The sequence below is a fragment of the Haliaeetus albicilla genome, chromosome 17 (genome assembly GCF_947461875.1).
Source record: "Haliaeetus albicilla chromosome 17, bHalAlb1.1, whole genome shotgun sequence".
NCBI lineage: Eukaryota > Metazoa > Chordata > Aves > Accipitriformes > Accipitridae > Haliaeetus > Haliaeetus albicilla.
In genome coordinates this window covers 113457-141330 of record NC_091499.1, presented here as the reverse complement: position 1 = coordinate 141330, position 27874 = coordinate 113457, and the positions used below count along the sequence as shown (strand labels likewise).

The window sequence follows — 27874 nt, the reverse complement described above, 5'->3', positions numbered from 1 at the left end:
ATATTGCTTTCAAAACCACAAGGTTTTGATATATTTTATATTTTTAGATATATTGAAGACCTAAGATTTTTGTAACAAATCTGGTAACAGTTAAACAGCAAGGGTGGATCACAATGAGTCTAAATGAATCCATCTGGTATACCTTACTGTCATATTTTAGGTGGCATTGTTGCACTGCAAAAAAAAGCAACAGCATTTTTTTTTTCCTAGCATATAGTGTGCCAAATGCTTTCAAAAGTGACTGTGTTCTCTTTATACATACTTAGTTTTTATGGACCCATTACTTACATGGGTATCTCCATGGTATTATACACTTTGGGGCCTGCAGTTTTGCCTTCTCAATGAACCGTATACAGTTAAATATGGGTACAACTGATGGCAGATCTGTAATTATAGATTTAGTGTAGTGTCCATGTGGAGGTGTTGAGTGCCTTACCAATTTATGATGAATATGATGATCTCTGCAATAACTTGATACTCCATGCTAGTGAGAGAAAGTTCTTCCAAGATCTTCTAGACTAGACTTTAGTCTAGAAGTCTACAAAAGTAGACTTTGAAAGTAGAACAAAGCGATGATCGGTCAAGCAGGTACAACGGTTACAATGGCAGTCATCACAGCTAAAAATCACTGTTGGCCTTTCTCCTTGCTCTTCTTGCTATTCTCTGGCAGCCTGTATACTCTCCCGATTCCTCCCTCTCTTGACTGCATAGCACAGAGTGCGTGCACTCGTCCGCCTTCACCTTGCCAGGAAAGCAAAACAAAATGAGCACAGTTTAGGTGCAGCAAAATGGTCAGCTGTGCAGCGGAAGTACTGAATTTTCCATTTCAGAGAGCCAGCCAAGTCTTGATTTAGAGTAACAGAAAATTCATGTGTTAGAGCTGCTGTAGTTTACAATCACCTACCACTTCAGAGATCTTTTCAACAATTCTAAAGACTGGAAGTCTCAAGTCAACACAGGACATTTTTTTCTACAATGTCCACAGCTGGGGGGTCACATAGCACAAAGAGCTCTCAGAGTGGTTTAGTTTGTGTGCTTTAGTTTGAACTGTTTGCTGTATTCCAACAAATTTGTTGGTTCTTTACTGATTATGAAAAGTTTCTGTCTTTTCTTTTTCCCTGTACTAGCTTGCTATTGAACACAAAGTCTTTCTCTTACTCTTGAGGACAAGCAAATTTCCATGGCCAAAGGATCACCTAACATTAAGGTCAATAATTATTTTCCTCAGGAACAAAGCATCTTTCTAAGTCGGTAAAAGATGACAGGGGCTTGGGGAGGCAGTTTTCCATGTTTTCACTTCAAGGCAAGAATTTCTTTGCCATCCTTTCTCTATCAATCATAAATACAAACTGTTAAATAAATAGAAATGCTTTTTAAAATAAAACAGTAACACGCAGCAACAAAGCACTAAACTTCACATACAGTTCTGCCTCTGGTAAAGGTATGAGAGAAAGAACCAACCATATCGGACAAATTCATAATATTGCACATAACCCTAGAAGTTGTCCACACAGTAGAGAGATGAGGCTAATACAAAAACGTACATAGGACAAAGCCCTATATGGTGTACAAATAGGTACTACATAACAATAATATATTTGTTAGCAGAAAAAACTAAATATACCAGAAGAGTAATAAAAGACAAACTACATCTGGTTTTGATTAAAAAGTCCAATTAGTTGGAGATTTAAAAGAATGAGAAGGACAATAAGAAAATCAGATAATTGGCAATGTGCTCTTCTGTGACAGTAACTCACGCTTAGGGTTTAAAAGTCCACTGTATCATCTCTCAGGGACCTCCTGCACAGAGGTGAACAGAGAACTTCCTACAACAGAATGCAGTTTTACAGCAGTGACAGAGCTGCCAGTAGCCCTTTGGTGGCAAGTGGTAAGCAGGCAGCACAGCCTCCATGCTACACCTCCTCACCCAACGCCAACCGACCTCTCTGCCTCACAGGAGGGAGACGGTGATACCCTCAGGGAACAGACCCAAGAGCGTTAGTTTATTTGCAGGCCTGGGAACATCTCAGTTTTGCTTTGTATGCCCACAGCAGCCTGAAAAATCTACGCAGGGCACTGAGAAAGCCAGAGCTGTAGGAGTGGAGTACCCAGCAGGCAGTCTCCAAAAGGGAGGGACAGTTGCAGGTGTTCTCAGAAGTACGCTGCTTAGGCTGCCATCCCTACCTCCTCAGTCTCCTCATCTGCCATCCCAGTTCACTTACAACATCTCAGTCCACTTGGGCAGTTTCTGGGCCCAAGGAACTCATGATGCTTATTCTCCCCATCCTGCTGGTATTTCCTTCCCCCGCTCTGTCTCCCGTAGAGGCAGCACTTGTGTTACTGCCTGCACAGATTCCCCAGTTCCAAATACGTGGACATCCCTTCCTTGTAGGTAGCAGTAATTCAGCAGTTGGAGCGATAGCAGTAACCCTGTCCCCAGCCAGCCTGGTGCCCTGGACAATGCCACCACAGTTCCCTTCTCTCCCTCACTCGGAGCCCTGTAGCCAGCCCGACGTCTTCCCATGTTTCTTTTCACCAGCATCAGTCCTACCAACCTGCTTATTCCGCACTTCCAGGCACTCCCTGTTCAGCAGTCGCAGCTGAAGTGATCTTGATCCTGTTCTTCATGCCAGCTCCATCCCAGCCTTGCCATCCAAGGAGTTCAGACCGTACTGGGAAGAGGAGCAGAGCTGTGCCCCCCCCAGCCCCTCCAAATGGAGGCATAGGCCAGGTAGGCAACAGCAGCACAGCTGCACCTTCCTGGTGCCATCTCCTGACAGTACTGAAATTCAAACAAACACATCAGACAAAGGGCTTTTCTGAAAATTCAGTGATGTGATGTATAAAAAGAAGCAGCAGGAGGTAATGACATAATAACAAATAATTACAAATGCATTTGCTCTTACAAATTGTTGGCTCCGGAGGCAAAAGACTAGCATAACTTCTCATTTCATTTATCCTTCTTCATAGTGTTTTGCTTCTAAGATTATTACTGAGCATTTTCCTCAGAGCCTGGTATAAAAATATCTGCACTCACTTATAAGGTTCCTGTCTCCCTCAGTAAGCTAAAGCTGGACTCACTAACTTTTTTTTTAAGGTTGCTATGACAGACTCTTCAAAGTTCAAGTGCAATAGCCTGAATATAGATGAGCTTTCAGTAGCAGCCAAAGAAAATGTCAGAAACTCATTCTCCCTGACATTTTTGAACTTCGAAAAGACTGAAAAAAATGCCTGGCTGAGCTTTTGCAAAACCAACCAAATTCTTATATCAATTTGTTTTTGCTGTTGGGACTCTCTACTAGCTGGCCACATTTTTTCCTCTGGGATATTATCTTTCCCATGCTGTCTAAGACTAAGAAGTCAGTTGGCTAGAATCTTTGGATATCTGTAAAAACTCCTTAAAAAATGAGATAGCTCTGGAAATTCAACAGTATGATTTCTGTATTGGTTTTGTGATTGACAGATCATTGTCCATCAGTGACAACTGTCTATTTTAAATTGTGGTCTACTGATGATGGGTTGACTGTAAGGTGCTTGATGGTGGCCTACAGAAAGAGACTGGTTATGCAATTAGAAAAAATAGAATATGCTCTATGATTTACTTTGGTTTTTAATAGATTTTAGATCCAGAAGGAAATATATTTAAACTGCCTACATACGACAGTCCATAGCATTTAATCCACTGTGTGGATCCGTACAACTAAAATTCCTCTAAGATACCTGGTTTAGAAAAGCATGGATCTTAGGATCTTTCAGTTAAACTCAAATCCAAATTTTCTGGAATAAACTTGAAGTAAAGGGGAGATGGTTTTGGTTGTGCCAAAACTTAGTAAAGCCCACATGCTGTGGTCACAAGAATGTGGAACATATTACATATCTGAAATTTGCAGCAAGATGTTGCAAATGGTCCTTCAGATCCATTATTATTTATTCACATATGACAGCAAGACTGGGACTGGTAGAGACCACTGTTTATTTTCTTATATTTACCAAAATATAGGGATTTTTTTCCCTATAGTTTGGCTGTAACATCTTACAAAGTCAAATTTTGCTGTCTTGTTGCTTTTAACTAAGGGCAGCCCTTCTTAAGTATAAATTGCTTTCCATTCCTGCTTGCAACAGAAATGCAGAAGACTTACAGAGGGTGGCCTGGTAAACACAGATGCAGAATATTTCCACTGTGATCTGTACAAAGAAGTTCTAAAGTTGTTCGTATGTTTCCCAGTTGTCTTTTTGCTTTTATTGATGCTAGTTTGTTCCAAATTTATTGCCTTATTTTCCTCCTTATGGGCGTGGACATAGATTTAGTTTTTATGTCTACATTGACATGACCTCAGCCTGACAGTACGTTATGGGAAGCTGGAAGGTTTATTGGCAGAAGAGAGCCTGTTGGGAAAAAAGCTGGGTAGTGGTAATTGGAGAATGAGCCAGTGTCTGGAGTCCAGCTGTGCTTGCTGCACAAGCCTGACTAAAGCTGAGTTACTCAGCTGTCTTCAACTATCTGAAACAGGCTTTTTAAAAAAAAAAGAATAGGCTTTATGTATGCTGGATACATTTTTAGCTGGGAACATTTGTATAAAGGCAGCAAATTATCCTTCTTCCTTCTTGTTGTTGTTAGTATTGCAGTGGAGTGTAGGAGCCATGCTCTTGGAGAAGCAATTCATTATACACGCACAAACCAGCATGTCTGAAAGATGTCATGGCATCAACATCTCAAAATGCACCAATAATAGTTTCATATGCAATAACTTTTGTGACTAATTTTGTAAAAACACCTGCATCCTGACCCTGGGAGGCAAAGCATTGCTATTTCTTATTGCATGCATTTAATGCAGCTTGCTTCATAAACATCCCAAAAATTGAAGTTCTACCCTTTGAAAAATACATTATTTTAAGGAAAATGGCATTCAAATGTCTTTAGAGAATACTGTCAAATTAAATACTGAATTTGAAGCAAATTTTATAAAACTAAGGTCTTAAAAATCCATCATCTTTATCTCTTTTGCCATAATAATATAAACAGTTAATTCTAAATGAAACATTTCTCGCAGATTGCAGCAAGAATCTCAAAGTGTTACGGTGGGTATATGTTACCTAACTTTGTTGTCAAGACTGAAAGAAAAACCAAGAATAAATTAATTGTGAATAATTTACATTTTTCCATTTCATTGCTTTTTAATAATTCCTGAAAGTTTAGAAATGTAATTAAGGAATTTTCTTTTTTTGCATATAAGATTCATGAAAACAAACATTCAAAACAAAAGAAACAGTATAAACAAGCTATGACAATTTTGGACTACAGACATAGAGGCTAGCATGATAACAGCAGTACTACGTGAGCCACAAAAAGGTCGGGATTGAAATTTATGAAAAAATTGATCAAGCACTGGGAGCGTCATTTAATACAGAAAAAGCGTTTGGCAGTCAGCTGGAAGAACATTTTGAGGAAACACTCACATATTAAGACCGAAGTTTTGCCGGTGATATGATATCTAAAACAGTTTCAGCTCTCTAAAATGTGACATGGTTGCCCAGTTTCTTGTCTGTTTTTGGCTTATTCATTGCAATTATAATTGTAGATAAGTAAGACCAAAAGTTCAGGTGAGCAAACCTGACAAGACAGTGTATCTTGTATTTGTTACAGGCATTAATAACACTATTTCTGAAATTTTAGATCCACTTGAGAATTTAAATAAACTAAAAACAGAAGGGAAAAGATACCAAGTCATGTTATCCATTCCTTTCCATCCCCATTACTCCACACAGATGTTTCAAAACTATGAATTCCAGCCCTGTGTAGCTATAAAGCTAGCAGTGCCTGCTGTGGTGTCGAGGGCTGGATTTCTGAGTAGCTTTGTTCCAGCTGGGAATGGAGAGCGACCTACACAGGTGGTGGGAACAGGTCATTGAATAAAGATCTCCCTGAAGCATCTGGGACCTGGCGTAATTCCTGAACTCTCTATGGCATTAGAAGTACAGCACTTATTCTATGATTAGGAGGACACATACAATTTGGCTTTTTAGGGATCACCATCTTTTCTTTCCCCTAGCATGCCGACAACCCTCTGCTCTATTCCACACACAGCAACCTCACCCTCTTCCCCATTCTTTTTCCCTGCGTCCTTCTTTTCTTCCTCGCTGCCAGAAGAAGATGATAGTTATATGTGCTGAGCATGGCCTGGACACTGATTAGCTAAGTAGTGGCTACCAAAAGTGACAGATGATTTCTGCTGTCTTGCCTCTGGTGAACACACTCATTTATCTAGGTTTCTTCCATCTACTTAGCTGCCAATTTTCAGACATGTTGAATGTTTACCATCTTTTAGATGCTTCTCTATCTATATAATTTGGTTTCTATCTATATTATTTGGAGTCTACTTTTATTAGGAGGAGTCATTCACCATCATTACCAGCTGCCAGCTCAAATAGAGAATTCTTCTTTTGCAATTGCATTAGCAACAGTCTGCAAAGGCAGTCAGCAGAGATCAGTTGTGTGGACAGGATTTGCTACTCAGATAGTGAGTCCCTGCCTTCACCACAAAATGTCGCATGGAATGGGAACAATGCTGGTAGGTGATCTGGTGCCCATCTTGCAAATTTATAGCACATTGTTTCTGATGAGGAAAAAACAAGATTTTTTGTCACAGTATTGCTTTCTCAGTTCTCTTGTACGTCTTACAGAAGAAGGTATTTTATTGTAAGGTCTTTAAGAATTTTGACTACCAGAATTCAGTTCTATAGAATATTCCATAACTCACATGGCTTCTCACACTATCGTTTCACATTATGATAAATTCAGCAGTGAGGCTAGCATAGGCATTTTCTTTTATCCCTGTGTGATGATGTGCCATGCTGTGAGGCAGACCAGGGAACTGATTTGACTTAAGAAAACAAACTTGGTGCTTTTTGAACACTAGTTCAGTTCATAAACTGATTTACATTATAAGCACACAAACTGTTGTTCCAATGCAACTGAGTGAGGGGCAGGGGCACAGCACAGAGAGGCGGATAGCAGTATCTTGAGTATTTCCTGCAAACATTAAGCTCCTACATACACTTACCGGTTTGCCAGGTATGTGGACCTGCTATGAATAGACAAACACTTTTTGTCTTCTTGCTTCCCATGCTGGATCCCTGCTATGAAGCTGTAAGAAGAAAAGATGGAGCAGCAATGTAAGCTTGAAGTCTCAGACTCCTTCTGCAACTGAACCCTACTCCCCCTTGGACTTTCAGTTCACATTAGGAGCCTTAGCAACCTGAACCTCCATGCCTACTGATAGTCCTTGCCCCAAAACACCACTTTCAAACAATGTTCAGTTCTAGTTACCAGATCATACCCATTTGTCCTAGCTTCCAAACAGCTTATGCTCTTAATTTCCTCGATATGCCTACCCACATCTATTTAGCAGTTTCATCCAGGATATCCAGATGTCCCAGGTACCACAGAGTAGTGCAGAGGCTGCTGATCTAAAGGCAATGCTCAAGGAAATAGAAAAGTCCACAGGATTTTTAGTCCTTAGCATCACCTGTACGATAGATAGATCTAAATCACACCTTCCTAATCACACTCAGCAATGTTGTGTAAGGCTTGTTCTAGCCTGGAATTTTCCAGGGCTCACAGCAAGAGTCTACCCTGATTTGCATGAAGGTATTTCCCTCATTACTGTTATATTGATCTGAAAATAATAAATAGTATCTCCTGTTTGTAGGGAGGCAAAGAGGAAAGTGAAGAGTCACATACAAATAAAGAGGATCAAATGGTACTTCTGAAACCGTCTTACTGAGAAACAAGGGAGTTCCCTGGATGAGAGCCAGGGTTAATTCGATCCAGTCCGTAAGCTTCTCATAGGCATCAGTTTTGCATCACCATAGTTATCCTACCTTGAAGGTAGCATTAGCTTTAACTATTACAAATTCACACATGAAGGAAAACATTTAATGCTTGAGTCCTTTTTCTAAGTGACAAAAACATGTCCTCCTGACATTTTTCTTTCAAAAAAAGTTTGAGCTATGTGATGTTTTAGGAGAGAAATCAGTTTCATGTATTTTTCAAATGCAACAGAGACAAGCTCTAAGGGGAAAGTCAACATAATAAATAAGGAAGATAAAAATTTAACTCCTACCAATGCTAAGGTGACTGATAACCAGTCACTAGGCAAAGAGCCTTAGTACTGAAAGAAATCTAAAGCTACTAAAGTAGAAAATACATATCTAAAGCAAGAGGACCACTGTGCACTAGCCCCATAAGTGGGGCATTGGACTGAAGTGCCAATATTCTTTCATAGCAACCATCACCAAGGACATCAGTTACATAAAAATGTGAGATGAAAATGTGAACAGATAGAAATCCTTCTACAAATGAAGTAAAAGGGAGTTGTCTTCCATCTGTAATGTTGATAAATGAAATGTTGAACTATTTGGTGAAAAACATCAGTAGCCATTAATACATCTCTTATAATCACTTTCTACACCTGTCTACTCACTAACATCAGGGCAATGCAGAACATAGATTGGTTGTAGGTCTTTTTACACATATATATGCATCTACACAAAGTGCAGGAGCTGCAAATACAGGAGAAGCCCAAGCATCTACTTAATGCGATCTGTTTCTGACAGTGATCAGTACCGGATGCCGCAAAAGAAATTTCCACAGAATCCATGAGGAAAGCAGTCATGGAAGAACTGATATATAAGGACAGTTTCTTCCTAACTTTGCTGTTTAGCTGGTGCATGCCCCGAAGAATGGCATCTTACGCCCTTTCCAAATTCACTCTCTCCCATCACCTTAATAATATATCACCTGTTCAGCAAACCCCATCTCTTTCTTTCTGTACCCTGCTGCAAGCTTCCCCTGTCACCAGGGCTTTAGCAGTCTGTGCACCAAGGATCCATGGGCCAGCTCTGACACCACAGCTGCACAACCTCTGCTCCGAGTGCCAAAAATGAGCTGTGAGTCTGCACAGAGACAAGAAAAATAAAAATTACAGGTACTGGTGTGACAGGATTGTTAGCAGCTCAAGGATTCAAGATGGAAAACACAGGTGCATGGAAATGTGTGTAATCCTAAATTAAAAAAGAGAGGGAAGCTTGTTGGCCCAGGGACTAGTCAGGAGCTACCGGGTCAAGTCACCAGCATCATGAGTGTCAGTGGAGCTGGTAGTAGGTGGCAGGCTCAGCAGCCCTGGGCACCCATTGCAGAGAGCTGTGGGACAAGCCTGCCCTCCCCATTGTGACTGATGCCTGGCTGGGCAGCAAAGACCCTGGGCGTTGTATCTGGAGCAGTGGGTGTATTAATCTTTAACCTAAGAGGTCATTAAATCCAACCTATTCCCCACCCCACCTCACCCCCCCCCCCACCGTGAGTCAATCAGCACTTGCTTAGTACTTGTAAATTGTGCATATCCTGCTTGTAGAAGATCACAGGGTATGGCTACACATGCCCAAACAAACCAACTCAAAATAGGGACCATAACAACTGATGTGCACTTATTTCTGAAATCTACTGTACTCTTAACCTCAGTAATTTATTGAATCAAATACATGGATTATGTGTTGTATAAAACACTGGTGGTGATTGTGTAAACTGAGAGAAATTGCACATTTCTGAGTCTGTGCGGCAGATGCATGATTGAAGCAAATCTTTTTAAACATGTTGTTTTCCATTATTTTTTAGTCTCTGCAAAATCAGCCAATTCCTATCACCCAATTTGCTCATACTACAGTGATTCAACCCTTGGCATTTTTAGCAGATTCACCACAGGTCATTAGTTGCAACGTGTGTGTACAGTTTATTGAGCAGATAGCCCACAACTGTGTCTATTTTGTTCTTACAAGCATTTTTGTTCAGTTACACCAGCCAAAGCAGTCAGCAGGATAATATTTCATGAGGTCATCTTTTGCAGTAATAATTTTTTTGCAGTAGTAATGAGAATTTCTGAAACAGAATATTGTTGCTAATTACTTTTACTCACCTAATTTAGCCATCTAAAGATTAAGTGTCTAATTTAAGCTAATTGACTTGGCTGCCTCAGTGGTTACTGGAAAGAGAGAGAGGTCTCACATAGCAAAAGATCTCCAGTGTATTTTTGATACTTACTTTGTCCCAAGATGAATCACTTACCAGGAGTCCTCCCTCTTTCTGCTGAGTGCCGAGGTAGTCAAAATGGTAAATTTAAACTGGATGCCCACCCTTGCTTTTATGCAGCATACATAGGAAGTTCTCTGCAGATGGACTGCAAAGAAACGACATTACGCAGACACAGATTGAAATCACAGTTAGCTGATACATATTATTTTAGAGATATAGGAAGCAAGCTTGAGATTTTCCACTCCAAACCAAACCAACCCCCAAGTCTCTGTCTTTTGTGTTGTTATGATGAAAGCTGGATGAAGCTTCACTGAATTTGGTGAGCATAATGATTCTTTTGCACAGCTGTTCAGCTCAAGGTAGTTCAGCTTCTTTTGTGGGGTTTTTTTGGGGGGTGGAGGGTGGAATTTCAGTAGGAGCCATCACCAAAAGCCCAGACCACAAGTCGACAAGGGAGGCCATGAATATGGTTTTACAGCTGGTCACCATATTTCAAGAAGGATACCAAAAAACTGGAGAGTCCAACAACAAGTATAATCAAAGATCTAAAATCACAAAGATAAAATAAAGCGGGGTTGTTTAGCTTAAAAAAGAAAGACTGATAGGGAAGAGTGGGAATGTGATGATTTTCAAAAACGATCACAGAGGAAAAGCAATGATCACAGCAAGGAAAATTTCAGGGTAGACATCAGGAAAAACCTTCTCATAGTAAACAAGTGCCTGGGGGGACTTCCCAAGTTTTCATTACTGGAGCTTGTTAAAACTAAACAAGACAAATGTCTATCAGGAATGACTTGGGCATAGGTGCTCTGCCCTAGGGAAAGGGAAATAGAACAAATATGTCCTTTCTCTATGATCTTTCATTATCTAAATCATTTCTTTTATAAGAAATTTATTTCATATTTCTCCGTTTCTTATACATTTCTTATAAATAAGAAATGGGCTGACAGGAACCTCATGGAGCTCAGCAAGGGAAAGTGCAAAGTCCTGCACCTGGGGAGGAACAACCTCAGGCACCAGTATGTGCTAGGGCCACCCAGCTGGAAAGCAGCTTTTCTGCAAAGGACCTGGGTGTCCTGGTGAACACCAAGTTGAACAGGAGCCAGCAGAGTGCTCATGCCAGAAAGGCGACTAATCTTATCCTGGGCTGTGTTAGGAGGAGTGCTGCCAGTAGGTAGAGGAGGGTGATCCTTCCCCTCTACTCAGCACTGGTGGGGCCACGCCTGGAGTGCTGCGTCCAGTTCTGGGCTCCCCAGTACAAGAGAGAGATGGACATACTGGAGAGAGACCAGCATAGGGCCACAAAGATGATGAAGGGACTGGAGCATCTCTCCTATGAGGAAAGGCTGAGAGAGCTGGGGCCATTCAGCCTGGAGAAGAGAAGGCTCCGGGGGATCTTAGCAATGCATACAAATACCCAAAGGGAGGGTGCAAAGAGGATGGAGCCAGGCTCTTTTCAGGTGTGCCCTGAGACAGGACTGGAGGAAATGGGCACACACTGAAACACAGGACATTCCATCTGAACATCAGGAAACACTTTTTCACTGTGAGGGTGACCAAGCACTGGCACAGGTTGCCCAGAGAGGTTGTGGAGTCTCCATCCTTGGAGATATTCAAAACCTGCCTGGACAGCCCTGGCAACCAGCTCTGGGTGGCCCTGCTTGAGCAGGGGGGTTGGGCCAGATGATCTCCAGAGGTCCCTCCGACCTCAGCCATTCTGTAATCAATGGCGGGGAGTAAGCAGACCCACAGAACAATTTCGAATGTTACTGTAATTGCTCTTTCCGGATATGCCTGTCTTTTTCTGAGACCTTTACAAAGAGTTCCCTGTTTAGGCGTCCATGTTTATGGGCAGGAGGGGATGAATCTGGGCGAAGGGCTGAAGAAGACAAATAGCAGACAGCTCCTTGGAGGCAAAGTCCCTGCTCAGCTTCCATTGACCTCCCTAGGAGTTAATGGTGCTTATCAGCCCACTGAATAAAGGTTGGTTGGGTTTTTTTCTGACAGAATTTAAGCTTCTGCATAACAGGAGCTAAGACATAGCCTGTCAGATTGTCAAAATTACAGTCTTTTATTTCTCTAGAGTATGCCAGAGAAGAAAATCCTAAAGTAAATGACTGAAAATTTTGTTATAATCCTCATAATGTTTAAGTAAAGCAAAGACCCTCTGTCTCACAAATGCTTCATTTTTGCCAGTCTTCATTTTACTTAAAAATTAGGGAGAATATAACAAAATCTTCATTCACTGACACTACGAAACGTAACAAAAAGAGGTTTGCCAATGAAATAACTTTCTTAGCATGTTTGTAATACCTTTCTGCATTTCTGTAATCTTTTTGTATTTTCTTTTTTTTAATTTGGCCTTTTTTCCAATTGATAATTGCATTTGACAGTCTGAATCTGCTTTACCTAAATACATAAACTCTGTTTTAAACCTTCTGTCAGGATCAAGAGTCAATGTTAAAAAAGAGATTTTCAGATTCCATATTTTCCCTTCTGCCTTGTGGTACTGAAAACCAAACTTTCCTAACTGATTTGAACCTTCCCATCCAAGTTAAGCTTACCTACACCACTTCCCTAATTCCACCTCCTGCAGGATAATACCTTCATTTTAATCAATCTTATAAATGCAGCTCATTGATTTTTTTATTTACAGGCATGACACAACCTGCCCTAACTTCCTTAAACTATTTCTAATGCATTTACTGGTCTTTAAAGTGATGTAAATATTTTGTTTCATTTGTCAAATATTCCTCTTTACGTATAATCATTGTGAAAAGACAGTATGTTTAGTGGGTGGTGTCTGTGACGAGCAAGAATATGCACTCTGGAAGCACAAGGAGGTTACCAAGGAAGATTGATATTTACCTGAAGGTAATCAAGTATCAGTAAGTAGGCATGAAAATAAGCAGCACAAAAATTATTGTGATTGCAAGACAAAATCGCAAAGTTCTAAGTCTAAAGTCGCCACCAAAAATAATCTTTTCTATTTTCTACGCATGAAATTTCAAGATAATCAATCCTCTTTATGCCACAGCTTCTCCCCACACAACATGTAGATATAGTATTTTCCTTTTTCTCTTTTATTCTCTCTTTAAAAGACTTACGATTGCCATTGGCTATAAAAGCCAGCCAGATGAAGTGCTTCGTTATATATCTCTTAATTAAGCTAGTGAGAACATTTAATAGAGCCATTTTTTAATTTTCTCCTGCCACTTTACAATAAAAATGCACTCCCTAGTCTCCCAGTCACCTTTTAAAAACCTCATATAATGAGAAAGAGATATATTGGGCTCTTGATCCTTGCCATTTGGCTAGTACATTTTACTTTTATTCTTCCTCCGGGGGGGGGGGGGGTGGAGATATTCAGTGTAACATTGTTAGAGTTGCCCATTTAAAAGTCTTTTCCTGAAGAACATTTTTTCTGATTTTTGAGAAGATTTTATTTATGGAGCTTAATATATCTTTGCTTTTATTACTGAAGGCTGTACTGCAGCAAAGCTCTATAAGACAAACCTGAAAGTAGATGTGTTATCCCAACTGTTCAGACTTTCCAGACCCACATTGGCACTTACTGAGTTTCATTAGCCTTTCTAGCGGGAGGAAAGCTTGAAAAGTAAACCAGTAATGAAACCAAAACCCTCAGTACACCCTGCGAGCAAGAGTGTATGGAACGGAGTGGGAAAATAATACAAGACTTGTATTTTATCGCTGGGTCCATATGGGACAGACATCTCATGTAATGGAAGCCATGTCAGAAGAAAGGGGTTTAGCATAATAGTGGGGTCTCAAAATACAACTTGGGCTTGAAGAACAGGTTCTTTCAATTTCCTGACAGCAGAATTTACAAAGGTGAATTTGTTAATAGTGGAGATAAGCAATATCATCTGGGTGCTGTGTTCCTGTGGCTTAGTAAAAGTTAGGAGTGCCACGCATCCCCGAATGAACCGTACTGCTAAGAGGTAGACCTGGAATTTGGATCTGGTGATACGCTCATGTACAAACCCTCACATTTTCAAGATAAAGAAATCTCATCTCTAATCTAGCAAAATAACCATATAGTTATGCTTGGCTAAATACAATTCCTAATCCAACTGGTAGCAGAGGAGGGATTATTTTTTTCATCCCAAATTATTTTGACATGTCAGTCAATGGTGGATTTCCATATCTTAGTTACTTACAGCTCCCTCTGAAGCTGTGGTCTGCTTGTTTAGCAGACGTACAATGCACCGTGCCAGTGGGAAGTTAACCATGAGCCGTATTCATTTCAACAGAGCCGCTGGCAGAGAAAGTCAATCCCTCTGTTGACAGGAGCTATGGACAACCTACTTGTATAAGGCAAGCTGCAGTGTTCTACCAGGTTACCACGCCTCGCAGTGAAAAGCTATGCAGTAATTTCCTCCTCTTTTCAGTGATATTTTAGTTGACATCAATTTTATCAATGTATATATTGGCAGGTTAAGTTACATAGCTGACTCCAACAGGCATTTTGGAAAAATAACTTGTGAGCTTTCCTGAGATTTGTAGTAGTCTGGCAATGCATGTGAACATCTGAAATGAATACTGAGGTAAGACCTCTTACCCCGTCTCAGCTGTAACCGGCCATACAATATAAATTAGCAATGTATGAATGTGAAGGAGCAAACAGGAAAGGTGAGTCTTTGAGCCGACGTTCAGGAGTGACTTATGGCTTCATGGCTTTCAGGCTTCCCCACCACCACCACTGTGACTTCTGATTTCTTGGACAGATAGTTCCAAAAGCACTGAAAGACCTACTTTACTCGTAGACCACAAATCTTCTATATAATTCTACTTTATGAATTATTTTTATTATTTTCCTTAAATCAGCCAAATAGATATTCCCAGTCCTAGTCCAATATAAAATCTAGATGTATTGAAAACAACCCAGCAAAAAACCCAACAAATAATACAGGTAAAAAGGATAAAAGTCTGAGATGAAAAAAATCTCTTCTGTAAATCGTCTGTGAGAAGCAAAGAGCAGGCTGCTCCCCAGGGAAGGCCAGCCAGGAGCTGGTGTGACAGCAAGGTGGCATCCTCACCAGCAAGGGGACAGTCCCACTGTGCCTGAGCAAGGAGAGCAGGGCAGGTCTGCCAAGGGTAACCAGGGTCAGTCACAGCCCAGGCAAGGCCCCGGTGACGAGAGAGGTCTGAGGTCAAGCCAGCAGGTCAGGATCAGGACCAGGCACAGGCACAGCTCCAACGTGGCTCAGGCAAGAACCATGGTCGAGGGTCTGAGCTCAAATGTAGCTCCCAGGCAAAGAAGAGACGTGCAAAAGAAGCATCTCACAGCTTTCTGTGTCCCCAGCAGCCTGATCCCAGCTTACACGGCTGCCCCACACCAGAGCTGGCCTCCAGCCCAGGCAGCTAGCCCCTGTCTGGGGGGCAGAGGTTGCAGAGGCTGGGGGTGCACGTGGGGCCCTGCTGCAGGGTTTCTCTTGGACCTCTATTGTTTGTCTTCCTTCTCCGCCCATGTCTGTGATAGAGGTCACAAAACAAACTTCAGTGTTTGCCTAATCTTACATATGAAACAATCCAGAGTTAGGCAGAGAGTAATGCTCCCCAGTCAGGATTTGCAGCAGCTAGCACAGTGAGGTGACTGAACCAGGCTATCATAAATGCCAAAGAAAGAGGTGTACCTAAAACATTTTCTCCTCTGTGCGTCTATTTTAATGGCTTTAGACACCAAAACTAATTCCCATTTTAAAGCGTCTTCATTTACTCAGGATTCAAAAAATCAGCTGCCTTTGGAGAAGAAGGTCTTTCACATAAAGGTCAAATTTTTGAGCACTCACCCATGACCTGGAAACTCTGGGTTCCAGTCATATTGCAGCTGGACAGGGTTTGAACTTATGTCTAAGTCTCTTAACATGCTTATGAGGTTTTTTTATAGCCCTTTTTGAATATCCACTACCAAGAAGGGGACAGGAAGGGAGCAGACAAAAAAAAAAGGTATCTTCATAGTGACATGCCTATTTCATAGCATAGACCTTGTCTTCTAATTACCTATCTACCCATATATTTTATTTCATTTCTGAGGTGATGTGTGTCCTTGGAAGGCTGTAAAATTATTTCAAAGGCTATAAAGCAGCAGTGGATTCACTGCCACCAAACTAGCCACCAGCTAAAATGCAGACGTTTGGCCTGGCTAGGCTCCATAGAAAACAATGGCCTCTGTCCTGTTTTCATGGCAATCTGACAGCAGGTCTGACAGACGTGTGCTGTCGCAGCAGGGCAGTGGGTACAGCATTCTGGATACAGCCCTTCTTTTCCTAAGCTCAGCACTAGTAATCCCCACAATGGAAGACAATATGGTCCCACAAATGGGTGCTGGCTCCCTCACCCAGAAACTCTCTTGGATAATAGAAAGACTGGGCTGGGATGCAGTTGTCACCTGGCCACAGGGGACACTGGCCCTGGCTGCTATCCAATGGAGGACATAAAGGGTACTGTCCCATCAGAAACAGCACCAGCTACACTCAAGCGTTTTGGGTGAAGATGAGGTCTGTGATGCCAAACTTTACCCGTCTGCCCTAGCCTGTAGGATGTTGATGGTGCTCAACTAGCCCTGCATAGCTGAAACTTTGCCCCATTTGGCAGCAGGCATAGCAAGGGCAAATTAGAAGCCAAGGGGCAGTGATGGGCATGGCCCCTTATACAGAATATGGTGATACAATCAGAAGGCATATGCCAATCAGGTGACAAAGAAACAGGAAGTGTGCTAAAAACCTATATAGTACAAGGGTGAAAAGCCTGAAGAGTTAAGCTTTCACATCACAGACCACTCTTGCCATCATATTATATGAGCTGTCTGCCCCCAAGGACAGTGAGACAAGAACAGCATGCACCATTTGCCCTAGGAGTCATCATCTGGTGAGCTTCCAACCTCACACAAAGCATGAGGCAGCATCTTGGCAGTTCTTTATGCTTACTTGCCCAGTGCTTAGAGTTATAATTTGGAAAACTGAAATCTAGTTCACATTCCTCTTCTGCCTGATTGAATTCAAATCTTTTATCCCTCCAGTGTGTCCTTCCAGCATATTGGTAAAAACATGACCGAAGTTACTTGGGCAGAGAGAGAAGGTTTCACCAAATGGCATTTGACCTCAATTAATGCATTCCCACAGCAAATGATTTCCTTATGAAAATTCATTTTTGATGAAACATATACACCAACTTCAATATACATAAATTTCCCTCCAAGCTCATTGTGTTGTATAATCATAAACACAAAAAATCCTAAGAAATCTACAGTTACTTGATGGCAAATGTACAAAACCCAGCATTACAGAGAAGGTACAAAAGACAGGTCAGCTACCAGGACGTAGGAATAAACTTTTTTATCAAATAACTCGTATTTGTTGTTCTTTTCAGCAGTTATTTAAAACAAGCCTACAGCATTTTAAGGTATAATATACAATATATTGAGAACAATACAAATAACTATGTAGTCATAGAAAGACTTATAACTACTCTCATGACTGTATATTTATTAATTTTTTATGAATTTTCTATTAATATCTCACTCCACAGGGAATAAGCAAATTTTAATCATTCATAATTACAACACTAAAAAAAATCTCAGAAAACAAGTTATGTTGGTTTTATACTACAATTAACAACTTTGCATATCTTTGCATTTTGTCCGTTGTTACAATCGGCACTTTTAGTCCCAAATAAGTTAGTCTTAATTAATTAGAGGCTTAGTGAATACATACCCCAACTATCAGGCAAAGCTTTCTATAAAATTACATACAGCCAGGATATGCTTTCTAGCTCTCCTCCCTCTGCTCTGCTCCCCAAACAAACCTGTGCCTCAGTTTTCCAGGCAGAGTATCAACAACACAAGTTCCCGCCGTAGCTTCCGAGTCCCCGCTCCAGTGCCTCCAAAAAGGGAACATAATCCAGAAAGGCCACTTCATCCTCACCCCATGTGAGAGGCTCAGAAGTAACACTGCATGGCATGTGCTTTGGTCAGGCCATACAGTCTGGGTGAAGAACTGTTTAATTGTGACTTAAAGTTGTTGTCCCCACAGGAATTAACACACTTAAGCTTCAGGCTCTGCTGTTCAAACCATAAGAGTTTAAGGGAGCTTCAGAGAAAATTAAAGCTTCGTTAGAGAGCGCTGAGGCAGACCCTAGCAAGAACTTTTATACTGTCAGCCACAAGTGAAGCTGGAAGGAAGGAAGAAGTAGCCTTATATAAAAATACCGACAGTTTATTTTAACATTGTTTTTTACTGAGTAAAGTCAAAACATTTGGTACTTATTTGTCTGTACACTTAATCAAATACAAGGTTTTGTTTCATTTGCAGCAGGTTTATTCAGTTTCATTCAGTGTGAATTTAAGTAAAATTACATAGATTTCATAGCAAATTGACCTATTATCCTTGCACCAGTTTTTTTGACAATTCTGCCTGAGAGTTTTCTGATTGCTCTAATGCAAAAATCCTGCTTCACTCTTGTGGAGTGTCCTTTTTGGCATCTTCATTTATATTTAACAGTTTTCTTTGTGTTTATGTAAAGAAAAGGACAATAAGTGGAGTTCATTTTTTTTAAAACAGATTCTGTTAAATTTTGTAAATATACTTACAAAAGTATCTAAAAATCTATCTAAACTCAGTCCTGACATACTTCAGGAAACACCTTTCTAAAATCCCACATTACCAAAACCATTAAATGACTGCAGACAATTTCTCTGGCTTAACAAAGGGGAAAATCAAACCCACATTTTTCTAAGAATCTAAGTAGAGCATTTTCATCTCTGTCAAAAGTATCCTATTTGATATGTAAAATATTTCCAACTATAAACTTGTATATTAGGACACCTTCATCTCACAGTGCTATGAAGTTTAAGACATAACTGCAGATGGAATACCTGATTAGATACTGTCTGCCATACGATCTACCAGTGGCTGGTCACAGCATCATGATTGTCTTGCAGGTCTCCTCTAACTGCAAATATCAAAAGGGTAACATGTTAATAATGTATACTTTCATTTTGTTATATGTTCTGCTAAAAGATAACTGTATGTCTACATAAATATATAAAGTTAATAATATAAAATACCTACAGATCTGCACTAATCTCAAAATATTTATCCACAACCTCTTTGTTACAGAGTTCAGCAATTACTTTTCTGTAGATTTTGAGTACAAGACAGATGGCATTTCACAGTAGAAACCAGATGAGATATCACATAGGCAAATTTGTAACATATGGTAAGTAAAGTCTCTTCCTGACTGTGGTTGATCATAGCAACATTTTCCCCAAATACTTGTGTTGTTTTGTAGTAGTGCAGTATTTCAAAGCTTTATTCAGACAGTGATTATCAGTGTCTTGATTTTCAGAAATGTATGTCCTGAAACAAAATTGGTTTATGATAATCTCACAACATTTAGTTTGTTTTGTGGCATTTTTGCCTGAAATGGGCTAAACTTCACAAACTGAACTGGAATAACAGCACATAATGTGGCAGTCCATGTTTAAACGGCTTTCTAGCAGCAAGCGTCTGCAAAGACACCCGTCAGCATGCAAAATTTGTAATGTGGAGAATCAGTGCTTCCAAAAACAAGGATATAAAGATGCTGACTACTCAATACAGTGAATTGACACCTTCTATCTAACAGAGCAGGTTTAAAATAAAGTTACACCAGTCTCACATAAGATGTTAACTTACTTAAAAAATAGTTTGCACACATACGACTCATTGTACACAAAGCTGATTTCTTCCACTTCTACTAATGTGACAATTATGAATGATTCCAGTCCCTGAAAAATTTCTCAAATAATAAAAGTTTGGCAACCAGGCAAAAACGTTACATGCCTAGCTACAGGGATCCACATGTGTATGTTTTTTTCTCTAATTCCTGATGCTGCAAATTTCAAATGGTATTACACTAGTAAGTACATCTTACTGATGGCCAAGATTGGGCCACAAAATAGATAAGGTCACACAAGGCATTTCTCAAATCATCTATTTCCTATAAAGCCCTCAGTGACTCAAGAGAACTTGAAAAATGTGGGGGAAGCTAAATGTTGATGAATGACAATGTATCTATGAAGAAAAGAGGCAAATTACTATCTTTGTAAAACCTGTAATTGCCTCCGAGAACAACCTCACTTAACTATAACTTATTGCATTCTGGCAATTCCAGTTCCTGAACGGCATTAGTTTATCATTACGAAGGGTTTGCACTTCATAGGAACATTTTCCTCTAATTTCACATGAGGATTAAAATACAGCTCTGCAGAAAGTCTGAACAGCACTTAAAAATGACAGTGGATAACAAGAAAAATTCTTCACAGTTTACGTCTCTGGGTAGCTTTGTTTTAATTAATTGTATGTATTTCCCTAACAAGTTCTCAAGACTAAAGCAATGGAAGTGTCAGCTTTCCTCTGACCTTCTTAGACTTTTTGACTTTATCCTGTTGAATAGCAAGCTAATTTCCCCACAGTAATGATTGCTGCCAATATTTCAATTTTTTTTCTATTAGTAATTTCACAGTTTTAAGAAACCAGTTAATTGGAATCTTTTTAATTTCACAGGATTATTGTCACCTTCCTGGTATCTCCTTTCTATTCTATCTGCTTAATTCTTCCCAGAAATGCTGTCAAAATGTTTACTCACAAAATACACAGAAGTAAAAAAATGTATTTTCACAAGATATTTCAGTCAACATAGGCACATGTACTGTAAGGTACATATATATATATATATATATGTATGCAGGTATGTACTATACAGGTAACAGTTTTCTAGGTTACTCAGATTCTTCAGCTCCACTGATTTCCAGGCAAGCTGTAAGTCCTCAGTATAGCCAAAACTTATATAGCCTCTGTTACATGGCTTTCGATGAACTCGGGTGCCTAAATGTAACACTGTGAACTTGAAATTTTCTATCATTCCAAATTCTGGAAATTCAGATGTAATGCTCCAATCAACAACATGCCCTGAAAATATAGTAAAAATAAGCTGATAGTTTGCTTGACTATAGTAAGCATTGTGTTCTCCAAAATACTTCAGAAGGGTCTGTATATCCTGCCAAATTTAAATAAAGGAATGAATTACTAATAAAAAAAATCTGAATGCCTAAGCCTTCTGATCATCAGCTACCTTCAGCAGCAAATTTTAATCAGAAGAGTGTTTGGTTCGTTTTCTTATCCCCAAATAATTTCTACTTTTAGCACTCCTCATTTTGCCCCCTGGTCACTGAAATTCTGATTTGGAGATCCATCATGTGGAAGGATTGATAGGCAGTATTCAGAACCTGCTTTTCCAGGGGAATATGGTGCTAATGCCATAGCAAATATTTAATTTCAAGCTCTTTATTGCTAATTTTGGGTCAGTTCCTCCCTTCTTTGCTATCTATGTCTTTGTACCTTTGTTGTCTGTCAACTGTTAAATAAGCATTTTCTGTGCTACCAGGAAATACTTTCAATCAATTACCCAATTAAGGTTAATATCTTCATTTCCTTCTTGTTTGGTGGCAGATCCCTCTTTCTCAAGCAGCCATTACATTTCATTCACTGGATACATATTTAAAGTAGCAAGAGCAGGAAAAGAGAAGCAAGTCCATTACTACAAGCAACTCAGCTAGTGCTGATTTATCAGTAACTCTGAATATACACAACTTTAAACATTTTCAGCATTTTCTTTGGGTAAATGCATTTCCAGATGTAGTAAGCTATAGCAAATACTAAAACTATGCATGATTCTTCAATACGTATAACTGAATTATCTAATATTTAGTGTTTCAATCCTGATGTTGTCCTCAAATATTTCCATTTCTCTTCTCTTTACATTTTTATTACTCAAAAAAACCACAGCACACAGATCAATTGTTTTGATTTTTTTCATTGGTCTCTACAGAGTTAATAGAAATAACTGTATTTAGAAATTGTTCTTTGTCATTGTATGACGCACTGTTTGTACCTGATAATTCAACAGCATCACTGAATATATTGGTTGAAATTAGCTGAAAGCACTGCTGCCAGCAACTTATCTTGTTTTATTTACTTTATTTACACCTAGGCATAGAAACTATTGCCTTCAGCATGAGAAAAATCTTCAGAACTGTTGACATCTCAAGGCTCATTAACTTCTACATAGAAATAACATTTGGTTTGGGCATACTTAAGATTTACATAACAATGCATTAATAACTGCAGTCTTAAAACATTAGTATACTCAGAATTACAAAAATAGCCATAAAAATACTTCAGTGCAACACATCTTACTTTCTCTGACCTTGCTGACATAGCCCCAACCCTGGGATTACAAAATGACAATGTCAGACTGTATCATACGATCACCACTTTCAAAAAATACAAAAAGAATACACTCAAAACCTGTATTTTTATATGTTTGTGAAATATATGAAAATTAAAATTGAATATGATATATAAACAGAAAGTATGAAAACTAAAAATAAATGGTAATGAAAAATGGCATGGCTTCTAAGAACTTATTTTTGCCTGTTTTTTCATTTAGATGCCAAGCAAAACTGGATTATTTGTAGAATAAATTTTTAGTGCCAAAAATGCAAGCAAATATTGATTAAAAAATGGGACTTTGTATTTCACAGATAGGCTTCACGTAAAAAAATACTGCGTAGCTACTGACACTTTTACACTGTGGCATTCAAGTGAATGTTTTTTTTCATACCTAGATATTCCTGTGATTGGGTTGTATATTTTTTCTCCAACTTTCAGCAGAGGTTCTGTTTAAAGACAGAAAACATAAAACTGCTTTGGGATGACACTATAGCAGATGTGACGTGTAAGCTTGGAATCTAATGAAAAGCTTGGGATCGTTTTTATTTTAGGCTACTCAGGTGATTCCTTACAGGTATTGTTTGGAAACTTAGTTCTGGTATCACAGAGAGGACAATACATAAAATCTACAAAAATAACTCATAACAACAGCAACAGTAGGTCATAAGAAAATGGTAGGTGAGAATTGCAAATTTGCAAGGCTCTTAGTAATGGGAGAGAGAGAGAAAAAAAAATAATAATGAAGAGTATCAGTGGCAACAGATTTGAGAGGCAAACCTTGGCTTCCAACTCAAACCTTTCAAAAAGTCCAGATGGTTTGTGTCCATGAGTATGAGCTGCTGAATTGTGGAGAAGTGTCTCTCTTGGCAAGCGTTAACCAGCTCTCTTTGTCAAGCAGTGGAGTACAGAGAGAAAGCCTGAGACCGGGAATCACTGCAGGTCATTGCATGCCTCACTATGGCAAGGTCCACTGTCACCCGTGTAAGTTTAGGAGCTTGTGGGAACTGGTGATGTTAGTCATCCACTCAAAGCAGCGCATCACCGTTCACTTGTGTCTCTGACCCTGTATGTTCTACTTCAGCTGTATGATCTTAAAGACTTATTAGTATGCAGGTCGGCTCCTAGATATTGTATATGCGCAACTACATTAAAATCCAACTTTTAAAGGATTTAAGATAGTAACATATAAACATAGACTCATAGAATCATAGAATGGTTTGAGTTGGAAGGGACCTTAAAGCCCATCTAGTTCCAAGCCCCCTGCCATGGGCAGGGACACCTTCTGCTAGACCAGGTTGCTCAAAGCCCCCTCCAACCTGGCCTTGAACACTGCCAGGGATGGGGCAGCCACAATCTCTCTGGGCAACCTGTTCCACTGCCGTACCACCCTCACGGTGAAGAACTTCTTCCTTACATCTCATCTAAATCTACCCTCTTGCAGTTTAAAGCCATTACCCTTTGTCCTATCACTACATGCCCTTGTAAAAAGTCCCTCTCCAGCTTTCATGTAGGCTCCCTTTAGGAACTGGCAGGCTGCCATAAGGTCTCCTTCGGAGCCTTGTCTTCTCCAGGCTGAACGACCCCAACTCTCTCAGCCTGTCTTCACAGGAGAGGTGCTCCAGCCCTCTGATCATCTTCGTGGCCCTCCTCTGGACTCGCTCCAACAGGTCCGCGTCCTTCTTATGTTGGGGACCCCAGAGCTGAATGCAGTACTGCAGGTGGGGTCTCAGGAGAGCGGAGTAGAAGGGGAGAATCACCTCCCTCAACCTGCTGGTCACGCTTCCTTTAATGCAGCCCAGGATACGGCTGGCTTTCTGGGCTGCAAACGCACATTGCTGGGTCCTGTTGAGCTTCTCGCCAACCAACACCCCCAAGTCTTTCTCCGCAGGGCTACCCTCAATCCATTCTCTGCCCAGCCTGTATTTGTGCTTGGGATTGCCCCGATCCATGTGCAGGACCTTGCACTTGGCCTTGTTAAACTTCATGAGGTTCGCACGGGCCCACCTTTCAAAGTCTATCAAGGGCCTTCTGGATGGCATCCCTTCCCTCCAGCGTGTCGACCACACCACACAGCTTGGTGTCATCGGCAAACTTGCTGAGGGTGCACTCGATTCCACTGTTCATGTCACTGACAAAGATGTTAAACAGCACTGGTCCCAATACCGACCCCTGACAAACGCCACTTGTCACTGCTCTCCACTTGGACATGGAGCCATTGACCGCAACCCTTTGAGTGTGACCATCCAGCCAATTTCTTATCCACTGAGTGGTCCATCTGTCAAATCCATGTCTCTCCAATTTAGAGAGGGATGTTGTGCGGGACAGTGCCAAATGCTTTGCACAAGCCCAGGTAGATGACGTCCGTGGGTCTTCCCTTATCCACCAACGCTTTAACCCCATCGTAGAAGGCCACCAAATTTGTCAAGCACAATTTGCCCCTTAGTGAAGCCATGTTGGCTGTCACCAATCACCTCCTTATCTTCCATGTGCCTTGGCATAGCTTCCAGAAGGATACGCTCCATGATCTTGCTGGGCACAGAGGTGACACTAACTGTCCTATAGTTCCCTGGGTCTTCCTATTTTCCCTTTTTAAAAGTGGCGGTTATGTTGTCCCTTTTCCAATCAGTGGGAACTTCCCTGGACTGCCACGATTTCTCAACTATGATGGATAGTGGCTTAGCCACTTCATCTGCCAGTTCCCTCAGGACCCGTGGGCGCACCTCATCAGGTCCCACGGACTTGTGCACCTTCAAGTTGCTTAGATGGTCTCGAACCTGATCCTCTCCTACGGTGGGCAGCTCTTCATTCTCCCAGTCCCTGCCTTTGCCTTCTGTGACTTGCGCAGTGTGGATGGAGCACTTGCTGGTGAAGACTGAAGCAAAAAAGTCATTGAGTACCTCTGCCTTCTCCATGTCCCAGGTGACCATCTCTCCCGTATATATATGGAACATATGTAAATGGAAATATTTCCATCACATTAACAAAAACATAGTGATTAGAAGTCCAGCATGCAGCATATTTTCACAGAAAACAAATTATATCAAGAAGTTGCTGTCTCTCTCTGGTTTTTTTTCCAGGCTGAAATGCATACGTTTTGTGGAAAAAACAGGGCATGCAACAGATGCATTAAATTGGCTCACTAAGAGATATCAAAGCATAGTTGTGATTATGGAGACAGGAAGTAGAGTGACTCTAATGGGACTCCCAAGGACTCTCAGTGGAAGATTATTTAACATTTTCATCGATTAATCAGACAATAATATTCATGTAAAGCTTGCCATTAACAGATGACTTTATTAAAGGATGGCATTACTTTCCTGTTATAGATCGATTCGATTTGCCTTGCAGTCAAACAAAATAATTTCATTGTAGCTAACTGCACCATAATACATCTGGGAAAAAAAGAATATGCCTATATGCTCACGTTAAAAAAATGCCTTGGAAAGCAGTAATCACAGGAGAACATACAGAAAACTGTCTAAATAGGATTCCTTGGTGAAATGGTATGGCAAAAGGGATTAGCATGACCTTTTGGGGGTCTGTAAAGGGGAACACAAAGGAGAAGGTAGGAAGTTGCCTCACCTCTGTACATCTACTACTGTAACACTAATTTGGTATAATTTACTTCCTAATTTGGTGTATCTGCTTACAACATCAAAATACTGGAAAGCATTCAAAGGAGTGTCACAGAGAGTGAACTAGATGCTGAAAGGTTAGCATTATGATAGGTGTCTTACAGGGCTTGGGATATCCAGTTTGTTGAAGAGAAGTTTCACAGCTGATTTCATTAGTGCATCCTGGTACCTGCAAATGGAAAAGATATCCAAGAGTGGGTGCAAGTCAATCTCCATGAAAAGATGTACTAACATCCAGTGACTGGAATTTTAATTCAGACAAACTGAAAAGAGATACAATTTTTTAGTTGCAAACAAGTCACACTGCTGGCTGATCTCATCATGAGTCATCAAATAACATATATGCTAAAGCCTTGAAATCTGTGAATGTACCAGTTCTTCCATTCTTCTCTTTCCTTGTGTGACATGATAATAACAAGTTTCCTGAATTGCTCTCAATATACCCATAAGACATGCTGGAATGGTTTAGCCTCACCGAGTTGTTGGGGTTTCACAAAGAAATATCTGCGCATCACCAATATGACAGACAGATCGTTCTAGCCTTACACTTCATAAAAGCATTACCCAATATATGGCATTTAAAGAACAGAAAATCAAAAACTAAGATTATTTACAGCAGTCACTAACTTACTGCCTAAATTAGGGCACTTAAGATAGGCTACATCTCCTCTAATCTTACACAGCTGTGGCCACAGGCTCCCTTTCCAGTCAATGGAGGGAACTGAGGGAGCAGTTCACCTGGGCTACTTGGCAGTCATCTGAAGGTGGACCATACCATACAAATGTTTACAATATCGGTAGTAGGCGAGATGAATCCCAGCCACGCACCTCTCATCTCCCACAATGAAACCTGGGATGTACAATAAGGAGCATTTGCATCTCTGACATAATTACTTTGGTATTAGGCAAGTAACAAATTTCTGTTAAGAGTTAATGGGAGGGCTCTCTAATTCAAGGCCTTTTGGCACACACAAGCCCTGGCATCAGATGGAATCTGAGACTAGCAGCCGGGGTCAGCATTAACAAAATGAATGCATAAATTTCAGAATAAAAACAATGCATAAAATTTAACTATTCTTTTGTGGCATAGCTGCAAAATGCACTAAATCCAAAAGGTACTTATGTAGGCAACACCAACTGACTCTAGAGTGAAGACGTAGCCATGGTAAACACAGGACAGGGATAAAGAGACCTCAGTTGTGCAAGGCACGTTTTCAGCAACCCGGACTTGGTAACACCCGAGTGTTACTCGACCACACTGGAGTAGCAGCAGTGCCAGGGGGCCACTGAGAGCAGCCACCCCAGCCAACGTGCTTTGCAATATTAAAAGAGAAAGGGATTTTAAGGCAGGGGGCATCTTTTATCAGTCTAACTTAAAAAAAAAACCAAGAACAGAACATCTTCAGATCTTAAGACTATCATGTCTACAATTACGATAAAACCTATTGTATTCTGTTTCATGTGAAGTGTGGGAGCTGGCCGACCATGTGCCATGGTGATGGGCCAAGACCTGGCCCAGTCAAACCCTGGTCAAAAAAAATGGGGGCTCCCCACAGGAACGGTAGCTGCCTTCAGTGACAGCCTGAGGAAAGCCCCATGGATGGTCACACACGGTTTCGTTTTCCGTGGAAGATGAGGTGAGAAAGAAAGGGCGCCGGATAGGGAGCAGAGCAGGGATGAGCGCACCTGGGGGCCGGGAAGATCAGCCTTGCCCCGGCTCTCTCCTCAGGAACCCAGACAAAAACCTCTCACAACCAGGCAGGCAGATCCCGCCAGATCCCGCCCGCCGCCTCTCGGGCGGCCAACAGCCCCGAGGCCGATCCTTACGGGAGGGGCTCCCGGCCAGCCCCCAGCCC

The 27874-nt window shown here is 40.7% G+C and overlaps 2 long non-coding RNA genes across 6 annotated transcripts in view; one reads left to right on the top strand and one right to left on the bottom strand.

Annotated features, from left to right (window-relative positions):
• LOC138689518 (uncharacterized) overlaps window positions 1-22549 on the top strand; it is a 25385-nt gene extending 2836 nt beyond the window's left edge. The window contains exons 2-4 of the long non-coding RNA XR_011328339.1: window positions 2577-2731; window positions 19228-19327; window positions 22142-22549. This is a non-coding gene — a long non-coding RNA (uncharacterized lncRNA). The remainder of the gene's footprint in view (window positions 1-2576; window positions 2732-19227; window positions 19328-22141) is intronic.
• Window positions 2713-27852, bottom strand: LOC138689516 (uncharacterized). 5 transcript variants are annotated; one of them, XR_011328335.1, is made up of 9 exons: window positions 27705-27852; window positions 26121-26187; window positions 25158-25255; window positions 22775-22829; window positions 18984-19060; window positions 17915-18613; window positions 10097-10232; window positions 7393-8955; window positions 7063-7145 (listed from the first exon to the last, which is right to left on the bottom strand). It is a non-coding gene; the product is annotated as an uncharacterized lncRNA (long non-coding RNA). The 5 variants fall into 5 exon arrangements; XR_011328336.1 differs by lacking the exons at window positions 17915-18613; window positions 22775-22829; window positions 25158-25255 and adding an exon at window positions 2713-2782 and having other exon boundaries at window positions 7062-7145; XR_011328334.1 differs by lacking the exons at window positions 17915-18613; window positions 22775-22829; window positions 25158-25255 and adding an exon at window positions 4995-6614 and having other exon boundaries at window positions 7062-7145.
• Window positions 27853-27874: the final 22 nt, after the last annotated feature.